The 14686-nt window shown below is 40.3% G+C and overlaps 1 pseudogene; it reads left to right on the top strand.

Moving 5' to 3' along the window:
* Window positions 1-11692: 11692 nt before the first annotated feature.
* LOC102814003 lies at window positions 11693-12354 on the top strand (annotated as a pseudogene).
* The last annotated feature ends 2332 nt before the right edge of the window (window positions 12355-14686 follow it).

Below are 14686 nucleotides of genomic sequence, written 5' to 3'. Positions count from 1 at the left end.
CTAAAACTATACTCTTTCTACTTTATGGTTTTTCCTATTGTTGTTATTATAACTATATCTCTGGTTCTCTATTTTCAGTCATACAGGTTTGTACTACTTTCCATACTTCTATATCTGAGTCCTGGTGTGGTGCCTTAGAATAAACACTGCACTGCTAACCACAAGGTCAGTGGTTCAAACCCACCAGCCACTCCTTGGAAACCCTTTACAAGATTGCTATGAGTCAGAAGTGACTCGACGGCACTTAAAAACAGTAACAACTTATTTGGGGTGAGTCTAGGTGCTACGTCATGTGTACTACTCTTAGGTTGTTGTTTCTTATTGCTGGTTCTCTGTGCAGATACTCCCTTTGCATTTTTTCTGTAAGGTTGATCTGAGTTTTACAAATTCTTTTAATTTCTGTTTGTCAATTTGTTTCTTTCAGAGTTTTATACATGCGATTCAATGGCAGGCCTTCTTGCCTGCATGGTTTCTGCTTAGCTCTTTATTTTAAATATTCTTTTAATCTTCATTGCTTATCTAAGTCAAAGCAGACTTTCTGGAATGATCCAGACTCATGCTCCACAAAGGGCTGGGATATCTGCATGGAATCAGAAAGCACTCTAAGGCAATGTGATATTTGTTTATTTGTACTATTAAAAATCACTGGAGAAAAACGCCTTATCTGGAAAAACAATTTGAACTTTTACTCAAACTCCACTCCCAAATGTAAAATAATATCTAATACTCATTTTCCTAGCAAAACAATAGTAGACAACCCACAGTCTTTTATACTAAAAAACTGTTAAAATGTCACAGAAAACTGACAAGAAATAAATACAGTACTTATTTTCTATGTACATTCACTTCCTCCCTTAACATCAAAGTCTGCTTATATTTTTAGACATTAAAGTGGAAGGAGTGGCCTACTGTGTCCACTCCACCCAAGTTCTTTGCTACAATACCTGAATCTTTGCCAAAGTGCTTGGCCTATCCCTAGGAAGTCCTAAACACAGTTCTGTTTTGAACACTTTCACCACTCCCTTAACCTTTCCACTTTGAAAAGACTTTTGGTATCAAGTTCATTTTATTATTTTAAACACATTATTTATATTCAAGCAATTATTTTACTTACATCAAGCAGTTAAGACTACATTGAAGAGCTGAACATAGATGATTCTAAACTATTTTATTAAAACTGAAAATAACTGTATCTTTGGAATAGCTCTTATAAGAGCTACTGCTAATAATGGTGGTGGTGGTGGTGTGCTGTGGAGTCGGTTCCAACTCTTAGCGACCCTGTATAGGGTTTCTGAGGCAGTAAATCTTTACAGGAGCAGAAACCCTCATCTTTCTCCAGTGGAATAGCTGGTAGTTTTGAACTGCTGACCTTGAGGTTAGTAGCCTGACTCGAAATAGATTTGTAAATCAGTTATATAAAATTTTTTGTCTGTATCTCACTACATGAGATACTACAGACCAACTTCTGAGCAGCCTGGTAGTGAAGTGGATTATGACCTGGACTGCTAGCTACAAGGTCAGTAATTCGAATCTGTCCATCACTCCAAGGGAGAAACAGGAGGCTTTCTGTTCCAGTAAAGATTTATTGCACCTAGGAAACCCTATACAGGGTCACTATGGGTCGGACTTGACTCCATGGCACACAACCAACCAACCAACGTAACTTGTGCTCTAAAAATTCTAAAGATGTAAGAGTTATTGCGTCTTCTGAAAAGAACACACTGGAAACACAAGAAAACACCCTGACTTAAACGTGAATTATATCATCAATTACATGCAACAGGCTAAGCTGAAAAAGCGAGTACCTGAGTCGGATTGAAATGAGCCCTAATCAACAGGGACAGCAAAGCACACACTTAGTGATAAGAGGCATGCTGAGATCAAAGAGAATCCTGGACAGGTCCCTAGAGGCTCCTCTGAGCTCAGATAACTCTACTGCTTTCGGAGCAAGAGAGCAAGGAGTTCAGTCAGCTGTGCCAAGGTGATGCAGAGGAGAGAGCAGAGGCTGAGGAGGACCATGGTGACGATTCAGTGACATTCTTCGCCTGCCTCTCCTCTCCTCCAGATCGTTATGACACACTCACACTCACTCCATGTCACTCAGTGTGCTCACCTGATGGTGTCTCTCCTGACACCTCCTTACCTGCCATCCTCACAGGCCTAGCGCTCACAGCTGGCATACTACACAACCAAAGTGCTCAGTCTCATAACTTCACTCTAAAACCCAGGGGTCGAGGGAGGTAAGGTTGCTGTTTCTATCAAAACTGGCTTAAAAACTGGGCAGGGCTGATTCAGCTGAGGAAAGAAACTGAGGATGAGAGAGGCTCAATCCCATAATTGAAGAAAATCTCATAATTATTTATGTTAACCATGCATTCCTCCATTAATTTAACAAAGACCCGGGCCCTGGGAACAGACACTAAGCCACGCTCCATGTTAGGGACTAAGGAAAAATAGAAACCTAAGGCATATCTACAAGGAGTGGTTATGAATCAGGCTGCTAACCTCAAGGTCAGCAATTCAAAACTACCAGCTGTTCCCCGGGAGAAAGATGAGGCTTTCTGCTCCTGTAAAGATTTACAGCCTCAGAAACCCTATACAGGGTCACTATGAGTTGGTTCCAACTCCACAGCACATAACCACCACCACTAAGGCATGTCTACATTGCAACCAAAGGAGGGGAAAGACAAACACACAGATAATTAGTTTTAAATATTGGGTTAAAACATAGAAAATTCTTTTCTTTTTAGTTAAAAACTGAGTAGCATAAAGGAATATTTTGGGGAGTGATGAATTATTCTGTATCTTGATTATCATGGTACATTTGTCAAAACTCACAAAACTGTACACCAAAAAAGGGAATTCTAATAAATATAAAGACTTAAAATGAAATTAAACAGTTCAGTCTAATAGATAAAAACGAAGAGGTAGAGAAACCTATAGGAGCCACAGGAAATAGATTAATGGAGATTATCAGGGGATGAGAACATAATCTCAGGATGGAAAATTACTTAATCAGAGCCTTCCAAATATCAGGAGGCTTTCAAAAGATGAGGAAGCAGGGGTGTAAATAATGTTCCCATATTTTATATGTGGGAACAGCAGGAGTAGGCAGAAAGTTATGCAACCATACAGCGCATCTGGAGAATAGTGAATGAAGCAGTAGAAAGTTCAATAAAATATGAAGGCCAAAGGGAGGGGGAAGGCAGGGGAAAATGAGATGAAGGAGGCCCTTAAAGATCATGCTAAACAGACTGGGCATTATTGTGTAGTCAGAGGCTACTCCAGCCCACTGTGGAAAGGTACCCTTGGTAAGAAACAGAGAATGTGTTTGTTCAGGAGAGACAGAGAGGCAGGAAAGCAACACTTAACCAGGGACAGTGACAAGCTAAAAATGGGTACAAAATTGTGTGTGTGTTTACCAGGAACTCAAGGGGGTCCATGACCTCAAAAGGATTAAGAAGTATAGAGTTCAAGTTCAAGTGAAGAGTGCTGGAGCAGGCGCAGTAAGTGTTCAGAGAACAGATCCAGAAGCCACTCCCACACTTGCAATTCATTACTGAAGAAGAGTGAGAGAAGGAAGATTTGAAGATAACAACAAAGTTTCTAACTTGGAGAAGTGTCAAGGGAGAAAGAAAGGATATGAAGGAAAACGGGGTATTATTACACTGAGATCAAAAAATAATTTTACTTCAAAGAATTGAATATTTAATCTTTCTTCTGTAGTTGAAAAACGTTTCCCCTTTTTATGGGCCAAAGTATTTCTGACTAAAGACAGAGAAAAGAAGAACTGCAGAGGACCTTGCTTACATGCAAAAATAAAAAGCAGATGAGAAAACAGTCTTCAAAGTTTCCCTCAGAATGACTCCTCTCCCCTTGCTGGGCGGCTTTCCAAATCTCATGGCATTAGAAGACCTCAGTAGGACAGCATCTGCCATGTAAGGGAATGAGACAGTCATATATACATAAAGTAAGCCAACAAGGATTAATTTTGTTAAGTTTATAAAGCATTTCATACCACTCAAGGGTTCTACAAATTAGGAATTTGGCTAAACTTAAATGAATATAGGAAGCCCTAGTGGAGCCACAGTTAAGCACTGTTAGGGAAGACCCCCAGCGAGATGGACTGGCCAAGTGGCAGCATCAACGGGTTCAAGCATGGCTACGATAGTAAGGTTGGCCCAGGATTGGGCAGTGTTTCATTCTGCTGTGCATAAGTTCACTATGAGTTGGTTCTGACTCGATGGCACCTAACAACAACAAGTGAAAACACACCAGCCACTCTGTAGGATAACGATGTCTGCTCCTGTAAAGATTAGTCTTAGAAACCCTACAAGGGAGTTCTTCTCCATCCAATAGGGTCACTATGAGCTGGAATCAATTCTATTTCTTAGCAAACATTTGGACTCCAGATGTGGCACTGTAGGATCAGTACTGGACTTTGAAATACAAGGACATTAGTTCAAAACTATCAGCTGCTCTTTGGTAACCCTATACACTGTTGCTATGAGTTGGAACTAATTCAATGGCACTTCTTAATAAGTAAACATTTCTTAGACGGATCCTTAGGTGGTTTTCTATCTCTCCCTTTTCCTTCCCCAATTTCCAAAATTCATTCAACCTGTGACTGTTATACAGCAGTGCTCAGAAACAATGGAACTTCTCAGCTCTAACAATTTCATTTCGAAATCCTTGTTTCAGTGATGAGTTGTCTTCGAGTCAGGGCCCATTCTGACTCAGGGAACACCACGTGTGCCACGAACAACTGCTCCATAGGGTTTTCAACGCTATTAATTTTTTGGAAGTAGATCATTAGGCCCATCTTCCAAGGTACCCCTGGTTGAGTTCAAATTGCCAACTTTTTGACAAGTTGTGGAGCACTTAACTGCTTGTGCCACGCTGTAACTCAATCATTTCTAATATGAAATGTTCTCTGGATTTAAAAACTTTTTTTTTACTCTCGCTTTTATTACATAAGTAATACATGAGTGAGCTCCAATTTAAAAATAAACCAGTATAAATTAGCATAGAATCTATTATTCCTGTTGCAGTGCTCTAGGATAACCATTGAACTGCTAACCACAAGATCAGCAGTTCAAACTCACTGCTGCATCCTGGAAATCCTATATAGGGTCTCTATGAGTTGGAATCGACTGAATGGCACTTTACAATAATGACAACATGTTTTGCTATGCCAAGAATGACAAACTTAAGAGGAATAGCACAGAATTCATCATCAAAAATAACATTTCAAGATCTATACTGAAGTACAATAAGGAGCTCTGGTAGTGGTTACAAATTGGGCTGCTAACTTCAAGGTCAGCAGTTTGAAACTACCAGCTGTTCTGTGGGAGAAAGATGAGGCGTTCTGCTCCCATAAAGATTTACAGCCTCAGAAACCCTGTACAGGGTCACTATGAGTTGGCACACTACCACCACCACTGAAGTATAATTGCGTCAATAATAGGATAATATCCATAGATCTACAAAGAAGACAAATTAATAAAATGAATATTCAAATTCAAATACCAATCACTCACACTGATAAGGAGATCTGGTAACACAGTGGTTATGAATGGGGCTGCTAATCTCATGGTTAGCAGTTCAAAACTACCAGCTGTTTCTCAGGAGAAAGATGAGGCTTTCTGCTCTCATAAAGATTTACAGCTTCAGAAACCCTGTAGAGGGTCGCTATGAGTCAGAACTGACTCCATGGCACATAAAAATAACAACAACAAACTCACAATGATAGGGGCAGCCTAGAGGAAAGTAAAAAGGAAGCAGGACCTGGGACCCTGGTATAGAATTTACAGCAGAGGTTCAATCAACCACAATGGGGAAGAATCGTGAAGGCCAAACCACTAAGCAGAACCAGCCAGTCAAGTTGCTGCAACCAACCACAAAGGGGAAGAAGCAATAGCTAGGGGCTTTCCCTCAACCTGGGCACATGCAGTTGAAAGCAAGATGACCTTTAAGTCACTTTTGCTTTATTAGCATACTAAATCGGCACCACCTCCGCCATCCTGGGCTCCATGATAAGTGCCATCAAGTGGGTTCCAAGTCATGGCAGCCCTGTAAAGAGTTTCAAAGGAGCAGTTGGTGAGTTTGCACTGAGCTTGCGGTCCAATGCTTTATCCTGCAGAGCCACACCAGGATTCAGTGATGACCAAGAGATCTAGGAAGGACCAAAAAAGGACAGAAAGGGGTGGTACTCCATTTCCAGGAAACCTCCACCCCTTCCCCAGGAATTGAATGAATATTCATCCCCTTTATTATCATATGTTGCTGTTGTTAAATGCCATAAAGTCTGACCCATAGCAACCCTGTATAGGGAGGGTTTCCAAGGAGTAGCTGGTGAGCTTGAACAGCCGATCTTGTGGTTAAAACTGACTTTGCAGTCCAGCGCATTAACCCACAGCACCACACTAGGACTCCCTCCCTACCATATCTTAGAGGAGACACAATAAAAATGCAGAGTCAAGCTCCCAACCCAGATCTTTTCCACTCTGCTGAGATAGATCCGTTTCTCTATTTGAAGACTGTACTCTCACTTTGCTAATCAGTTTGAAAATCAGTTTGTGCAAACATCTTGCTTGATCCTGTCGAGTGTAACTTGTCCCCAATTCTTTGAGTATGGCAATGAGACAAACCTGCCACCGAGGTCAACATCACCAAAGATAAAGAAATTGAAGACTTTTATCACCTTCTGTTGTCTGAAACTAATCAAACATGTAGTCCAGATGCATTGATAATTACTGGTTATTAGAAAGCAAAGATGGAAACAAGGTTCAACAGTTGGGAAACATGGCTTTGGTGATAGAGACAATGCAAGAAATTACAGGGCAGAATTTTATAAGACCAGTGACTTATTTATAACAAATACCATTTTTCAATAACATAAATGGTAACTATACATATGAATGTCACTAGATGGAATACATAGGAACCAAATCAACTACATCAGTGAGAAGAAATGGCAAAGAAGCTCAATACCATCAGTCAGAACAAGGTCACGGATAGATCACAATTGCTTCTATGCAAGTATGCAAGTTCAGGCTGAAGCTGAAGAAATTTAAACAAGTCCACAAGCGCCAAAGAACGACTTTGAGTATATCCCACCTGAATTTAGAGACCATCACATAAGTTGTGGGATGATATAAAGTGCACTGCACATGAAGAGAGCAAAAGACAAAAAAGAAAGACCAAAACAGATGTGAGGAGAGACTCTGAAACGTGTAGCTAAGGCAAATGGAAGAAATAATGAAGTAAAACAGCTTAACAGGAAATTCCAAAGAGCAGCTTAAGAAGACAAAATAAAGTATTATGATATGTGCAAAGATTTAGAATTAGAAAACCAAAAGGGAAGAACACGTTCAATATTTCTCAAGCTAAAAGCAGTGGAGAGAAAAAAAAAATCAAGACTTGAGTTGAAATACTGAAGAATTCTAGGGGTAAAATACTGAATGGAGTAAGAAGCATCAAATTGGTTCTTTTTCAACAATTTCAGTAAGTAACATATCATCTAGAAATGAAGGCACTGAAGGAACAGGTATGTCCAAGCTGCACTGAAGGCATTGATGACAAACAAGGCTTCAGGAACCGATGGGATAGCAATACATTTCAACAAAGGGATGGACATGAAGCTAGAAGTGGTCACTCATTTATACCAAGAAATTTAGAAGACCTTGCCAAGTGACTGGAAGAGATCCATATCTGCACCCATTCCAAAGGAAGGTGATCCAACAGATCCAACACAAAAGTAAAATTTTGCTAAAGATAATTAAGAACGTTGCAGCCATACATCTAAAGAGATGTACTGCTAGAAATTCAAGGCTGATTCGGAGTATGTGGAATAAGGGAGATCACTGCTGATGTTAGATAAATCTTAGAAATACCAGAACGATGGTCACATGTGTTTTATTGACTATGCAAAGGTATTCAACTGTGTGAATCGTAACAAACTATGCATAACATTGCAAAGAAGTACAGCCAGAATGTTCCTTAGTAGTGACTACAGTGAGATTTCGTCTCATGTTCTTTGGACTTGTTTCCTGGGACAGTCCCTGGAAAAGGACATCATGCTTGGTAAAGCAGATCAGCAAAAAAGAGAAAGACCCTTAACACAATGGACTGACACAGTGGTTGCAAAATTGGGCTCAAACATAACAATTGTGAGGATGGGCAGTGTTTCATTCTGTTGTGTATAGATAGGGTCGATATGATTTGGAATCAACTCAAAGGTACCTTTGAGTCCACAGCTTTCAACAGAATTTCAAGGACCTAAAGATGAGGCGTTCTGCTCCCGTAAAGATTAACAGCCTCGGAAACCCTGGGCAGGGTCGCTATGAGTCGGACCCGACTCCATGGCACATAACAACAATAAATGCCCCCTGAAATGTTTGTGATGCTTCACTCTGAAACAAATTTCCCTGTGCTCTGCTGACTAACCTACATGGCAGAGATGTACTGAGGACCGTCGCTGTTCCCATTTTGGCCAGCTCTGGCCCCTTTATCATTAAAATCCACCCATTACCCAGAAAGCAAAGGGCTACCAGAGGCCCAAAGTGTTGCTGGTCCCTCAGAGGCTCTGATTCAATTATTCTGGATACACATACATACACACACACACATACATACATGCATTCATACACACATACATATATACATACACACACATATATAATCAGCATTAGACTGCGACACACAAGGACTCACAGGGAACCTGTATAGGGTTTCTGAGGCATGGCTGATGGGTTTGCACTGCCGACTTCATGTTCAATCGATCTTGCAGTGCAGTGAATTATCCTGCAGTGCCACACTGTTGTGTGGTTTTGTGGTTGTTAAGTGCCGCTGAGTTGATTCCAACCCACAGCGACCTTGTATAGTGTTTCCAAGGAGCAGCTGGTGAGCTTGAACCACTGATCTTGCATTTTTCAGTCTGAAGCATTAACCCACAGCACCACACCACGACACACACACACTCTCTGTATGTATACATATGTATATCTATATATATGTGTCTGTCTATCTATCTATCTATCTATCTATCTATCTATCTATCTATCTATCTATCTATCTATATTGTGGCTGTTGTTTTGTCGAGTCGGTTCCAACTGATAGTGACTCTATAGAGGTTTTGAGGCTTTAAATATTCAAGGGAACAGAAGCCTCCTGTGGAGTAGCTGGCGGGATCAAACTGTGCATCTTGTGTTTTGCAGTTTAGTGCTTATCATATGGAGCCATCGTGCTTCCTACACACACATACACACACACAGAGATATGTGAAGAAGCCTTAAAATACTTACTGATGAAGATCAAAGACCATAGCCTTCAGTATGGGTTGCACCTCAATGTAAGGAAAACACAAATCCTCACCACCAGACCAATAAAAGATAAACGGAGTAAAGACTGAAGTTGTCAAAGATTTCACTTTGCTGGGATCAACCACCAACACTCATGGAAGCAGCACTCAAGAAATCAAATGACTTATTCCACTAGGCAAATCTGTTGCATAAGACCTTTTAAAAGTGTTCAAGAGCAAAGAATTAGTTTGAGGGCTAAGGCAGGCTTGACCCAAGTGATGGTATTTTCAATAACCTCATATGCATGTGAAAATTAGTCAATGAATAAAAAAGATCATAGAAAAATTTATGCATTTGAGTTATAGTGTTAGAAAAGAATATTAAAAGTACCATGGACTGCCAAAAGAACAAACAGATCTGCGCTGGAAGAAGTACAGTCTGACTTCTTCTTAGAAGCCAGGAGGGCCAGACTTTGTCATACTTCAGACATGTTATCAGGAAGGACCAGTCTCTGGAGAAGGACATCATGCTTGGTAAAGTGGAGTGTCAATGAAAATCAGGAAGACCCCCCAATGAGATGGACTGGCACAGTGGCAGCAGCAATGGGCACAAGTGTAGCAACAATTGTGAGGCTGGCACAGGGTAGGGCAATGTTTCATTCTGTTGAGTTGGAACCGACTCGATGGCACCTAACAACATATCTATCTATCTATCTATCTATCTATCTATCTATCTATCTATCTATCTATCTATCTATCTGATGTTGTTGTTGTATTTAAGCGCTGCCAAGTCAGTTCCAACCCATATCAACCCTGTACAGGTTTCCAAGGAGCAGCTGGTGAGCTTAAACTGCTGACCTTGCAGTTCAAACTGACTTTGCAGTCCAGTTCATTAACCCACAGCACCACACCAGGACTCTATATATGTGTATGTATGTATGTATGGACAAGGTCGATGGTTCAGACCCACCAGTTGCTATTCAGAAACCCTATATAGGATCACTATGAATTGGAACTGGCTTGACAGCACTTAACAAGTGCTGGTATGACACTGTTGGATAAGCACTGGACTGCTAAACAAAGGCTTGCAATTCAAACCCACCACCCACTCCTTGGAAACCTTATACACAGTTGCTATGAATTGGAACTGACTCACAGCACTATAACACTATAACAATATCACCTTTATAGTAGCTGAAGAATTCAAGTTGTATCTACTGAAATTCAACTGACGAAAAACTGTTTTATTGAATAGGTGCCTTATTGAGGTTTTTTGAAAAATGTGTTCATTTTGATGAGTCACCCTCCTTAACAACGGATCCTCTAAAATCCACCACAAAAACTGGTAATTAGTGAATGTCAACTATTCAATACTTCTGTGTTCATAATGTATTAAAATATCAGCATATTATTATTGGGTATACCTGTAGCATTTTTCATAAGATTTTGCGCTATGGAATACTATAGACTAGCACTTGATCTTTACACATGAGACTTAACACAGTGAAAGCAACTTGGGAAGGCAGGGCTGTTTTTCCCGAATAAGTAATGCAATTTCTTACCTTGAATCCACTCACTCCATCCTTAATTTTAAAAAGGAAAAAGTGGTACTATTATATTTATCCTACATTGTAAGCAGTCAAAATGGAAGCTCCCAGAATTTCCTGAATTTTAAAGACCTAATGTCCTAGTTTCACACTGTCTGTTGTCAATTTGAAGAGGGAATTTTTTCTCATAGACTTCACATTAACATGGCAGATTTAACTAAATCTTTCATTTGGCCATTATAAGTTAGGTTTGGACTCCTAGTGTGCTATTATAGGATAAATACTGGACTGTGAGCCACAAAGTTGGAGGCTCAAACCCACCAGCTGCTTCAGAAACCCTGTACAGGGTCACTGAGTCAGAATTGACTCCACGGCACTTAACAACAAGAAGTTAGGCTTAAAACCAATTGACTATTGAATTTTATTGTGTTATTCTAAAGTACTATTGAAGCAAGTCAGTCCAAAGGCTGTGGCTGTAGAGTAACTACTGGAGGAGACTCTAACAGGATACTGTCCGTGCATGTTGCTATGGCTGTGGCCTGCGCCCTTCCTCGGCAAGCCAGGCTGGTCTCCAGAAATGCTTTTGGGTCATCCTTCGTTGCTACTAGGAATCTCTATGCCTCTAACACTTGTCTTCAGAAGAGTGGCACTGCTGAGGTGTCCTCTATTCTTGAAGAGCATATCCTTGGAGCTGATACATCTGTTGAACTTGAAGAGACTGGGCATGTGTTAAGTATTGGTGATGGTATTGCCTGAGTACATGGGCTGAGGAATGTTCAAGCAGAAGAAATGGTAGAGTTTTCTTCTGGCTTAAAGGGTATGTCTCTGAACTTGGAACCTGACAATGTTGGTGTTTGGAAATGATAAGCTCATTAAGGAAGGAGATATTGTGAAGAGGACAGGTGCTATCATAGATGTCCCAGTTGGTGGCTCCTTGACTGCTTTACCAGTCATAGATACACAAGCTAGTGATGTGTCCGCTTATATTCCAACCAATGTCATTTCCATTACTGATGGACAGATCTTCTTAGAAACAGAACTGTTCTACAAAGGCATTCGCCCTGCCATTAATGTTGGTTTGTCTGTGTCCCGCGTCAAGTCTGCTGTACAAACCAGGGCCATGAAACAGGTGGAAGGTACCATGAAGCTGGAATTGGCATAGTATTGTGAGGTTGCTGCTTTTGCCTAGTTCAGTTCTGACCTTGATGCTGCTACACAACAACTCCTGAGTCGTGGTGTGTGCCTGACTGAGTTGCTGAAGCAAGGACAGTACTCTCTCATGGCTACTGAAGAACAAGTGGCTGTCATCTATGCTGGTGTAAGGGGGTATCTTGATAAACAGAGCCCAGCAAGATCACAAAGTTCGAGAATGCTTTCTTATCTCATGTCATCAGCCAACACCAGGCCCTGTTGGGCAATATCAGGGCTGATGGACAGATCTCAGAACAGTCTGATGTAAACCTGAAAGAGATTGTAACAAACTTCTTGGCTGGATTTGAAGTTTAAACTCCTATGGATTCACATCAAATACCAGTTTGCTTTTGCCACTATTTCTTCTAGTAATCAGTTTTATTTGTAAAAGGATTACTCCTGTTCCTGTACAGAAATCACACTACAAATGAAGGCTCCATGTGAAAATAAATAAATAAATAAATAAAGTATTATTGAAGCAACTGAAACAAACCTTCTGAAACCATTCATAACACAGTGAGTTGTGGCATGTGGGAATATCTTTTGAAGCCTTCCTTTAATTCACCCTCCTACCTTCCAACCTTAAGGAGCTCTGGTAGCGTAGTGGTTATGAATTGGGCTGCGAACCGCAGGGTCAGCAGTTCAAAACCACCAGCTGTTCCGTGGGAGAAAGATGAGGTTTTCTGCTCCCGTAAAGACTTACAGCCTCAGAAACCCTGTACATACTCGCATGGCACATAACCACCACCACCACCTTCCAACCTTGAAGTCGTAGTCCTGTGGTGGCGCTGTGGGCTAAGGTGCCAGACTGCAAAGTCATTTGAACTGCAAGGTCGGTGGTTCAAGCTCACCAGTCGTTCCGTGGAAACCCTATACAGGGTCCCTATGGGTCAGCATCGACTCAACAGCACTTAACAACAACAATCTTCCAGCCTCACTGCTCTCAACACACATACACACATACACAGAATAATCTTTCATGGCTGGTACTTATGGTTTTGTTGTTATTGTTGCTATAAACTTAGCCAAATTAACGTTAATTTCTTCTGAAAACGTAAAAGTGTTTTTACACCTCCTTTAGATAACTGACAAAAACAAAATATTTTGGACTTAGTTCTATGAATGGCCCATTGTTATTGATATTGTTTTCTGTTTTCCTTAAGAAATGTCTCATCCGATCAGGATACAGAGCTGTTACTTGAGCTATAAACAAAAGGACATGACCTTGAAGGGGCTTTTAGTTCCACATGCTGATCATAGCTCCTAGGTGACAGGTGTTCTGATATGGGTAGTAGTAACAGCAAAGGAAGAATTGAGCTAAAATAAGCATTTTGAAGGTTCATTTGTATGTGAGTGAATAACAAGATTAAAATGATATCTCCATAATTATATATTTACAACTATTAAAATACCTATGCCAAATTCTATTTTCAAAGGTGGATAGTACATGTACATTATCTCCTGCCCTTCCTGAACTCCTACCAAAAAATAAAAAGATGTCATTAAGCCACAAGGAAAAATAGATCCAATTGAATGAGAGACAGCACAACATTTTTTGGAAGAGGGAAATGTGTGTAGGTGTAGTTACTGGAAGAGAAAATTGGGCTGACCAAAGAGAAACAGATTTTCTCTGACACCCAGGAAAGGCTACAGAACCACCATAGCGGGCACGATTGAGTAGGTGCAGAGCAGAAAAGAGGGGGAGTCCATGAAACCCTTATGTTTCTAAATCCACGGCCCTGCCCTAACCTTCCACACATGCTTTCGCCCAGTGAAAATTCTGGTGTGTTCCAAGAGCTCCCAACTTTCTTTTTAGTGGTGTAGTAGCATAAGCATTAGACTGTTAATCACAAGGTTGGTGGTTCAAGCCCACTAACTGCTCCTTGAAAACCCTACAAAAGGTCACTGTGAGTTAGAACCAAATAAGTGGCACCAATAACAACACCATTTATTATGAACAGATAACAAAGCATCAGAGGACACTTTACAACACTAAAGACAAAAACCAATTAAGTGAGAAGGAAGGACTCTTGAAAATTGAAAAGAAAATAGACTAAATTAAATAAAACTTTAGATGGATTGGAAAATAATAAAACTCTCCCCAAAGAGTATAAACAGAGAGATTAAACATAATAGAGAAAAGATAGTAATCGATGTAGATGATCCAACATCAATGTTTTTAAATTTTCAAAGAGAGTAGGAAGGTGTTTATCAAAGAAACAACAGAGGCGTTTTCTCAAAATTGGAAGACATGGTTTTCCACATTGAATAGGACCTTCCAAGCCTGACCAAAATGAAAACAGGTCACATGAGGCACATCATAGGTAAATCTCATTGTACAAGGAATAAGGAAAAGATGCTCAAAGCTTCCAGAGAGGAAAAACAAGTCACATGCAAAGTTTAGGGAACAGGAAAATGCCAGTGGTTTTAATAATAACAATCAGAGCTAGACCATAGTATAATAATGTTTTTCAAATTCAGACAAAAACACATTCCAAGTTACAATTACCTACGTAACCAAACCATCAATCAAAAGTATATGTAGATAAGACTATAGGTAGAAGCCTGAACCACATCCAGATCTCCAGAGATGGGAAATTTCCACTTGAAAGGATGAACAGACCAGCCTGGAGCAGCTAGAAGAACA

This window comes from Chrysochloris asiatica, unplaced genomic scaffold (genome assembly GCF_000296735.1).
Source record: "Chrysochloris asiatica unplaced genomic scaffold, ChrAsi1.0 scaffold00282, whole genome shotgun sequence".
NCBI lineage: Eukaryota > Metazoa > Chordata > Mammalia > Afrosoricida > Chrysochloridae > Chrysochloris > Chrysochloris asiatica.
Note: the sequence above shows the minus strand (reverse complement) of the source record. Positions and strands in the feature narration are given on the sequence as shown.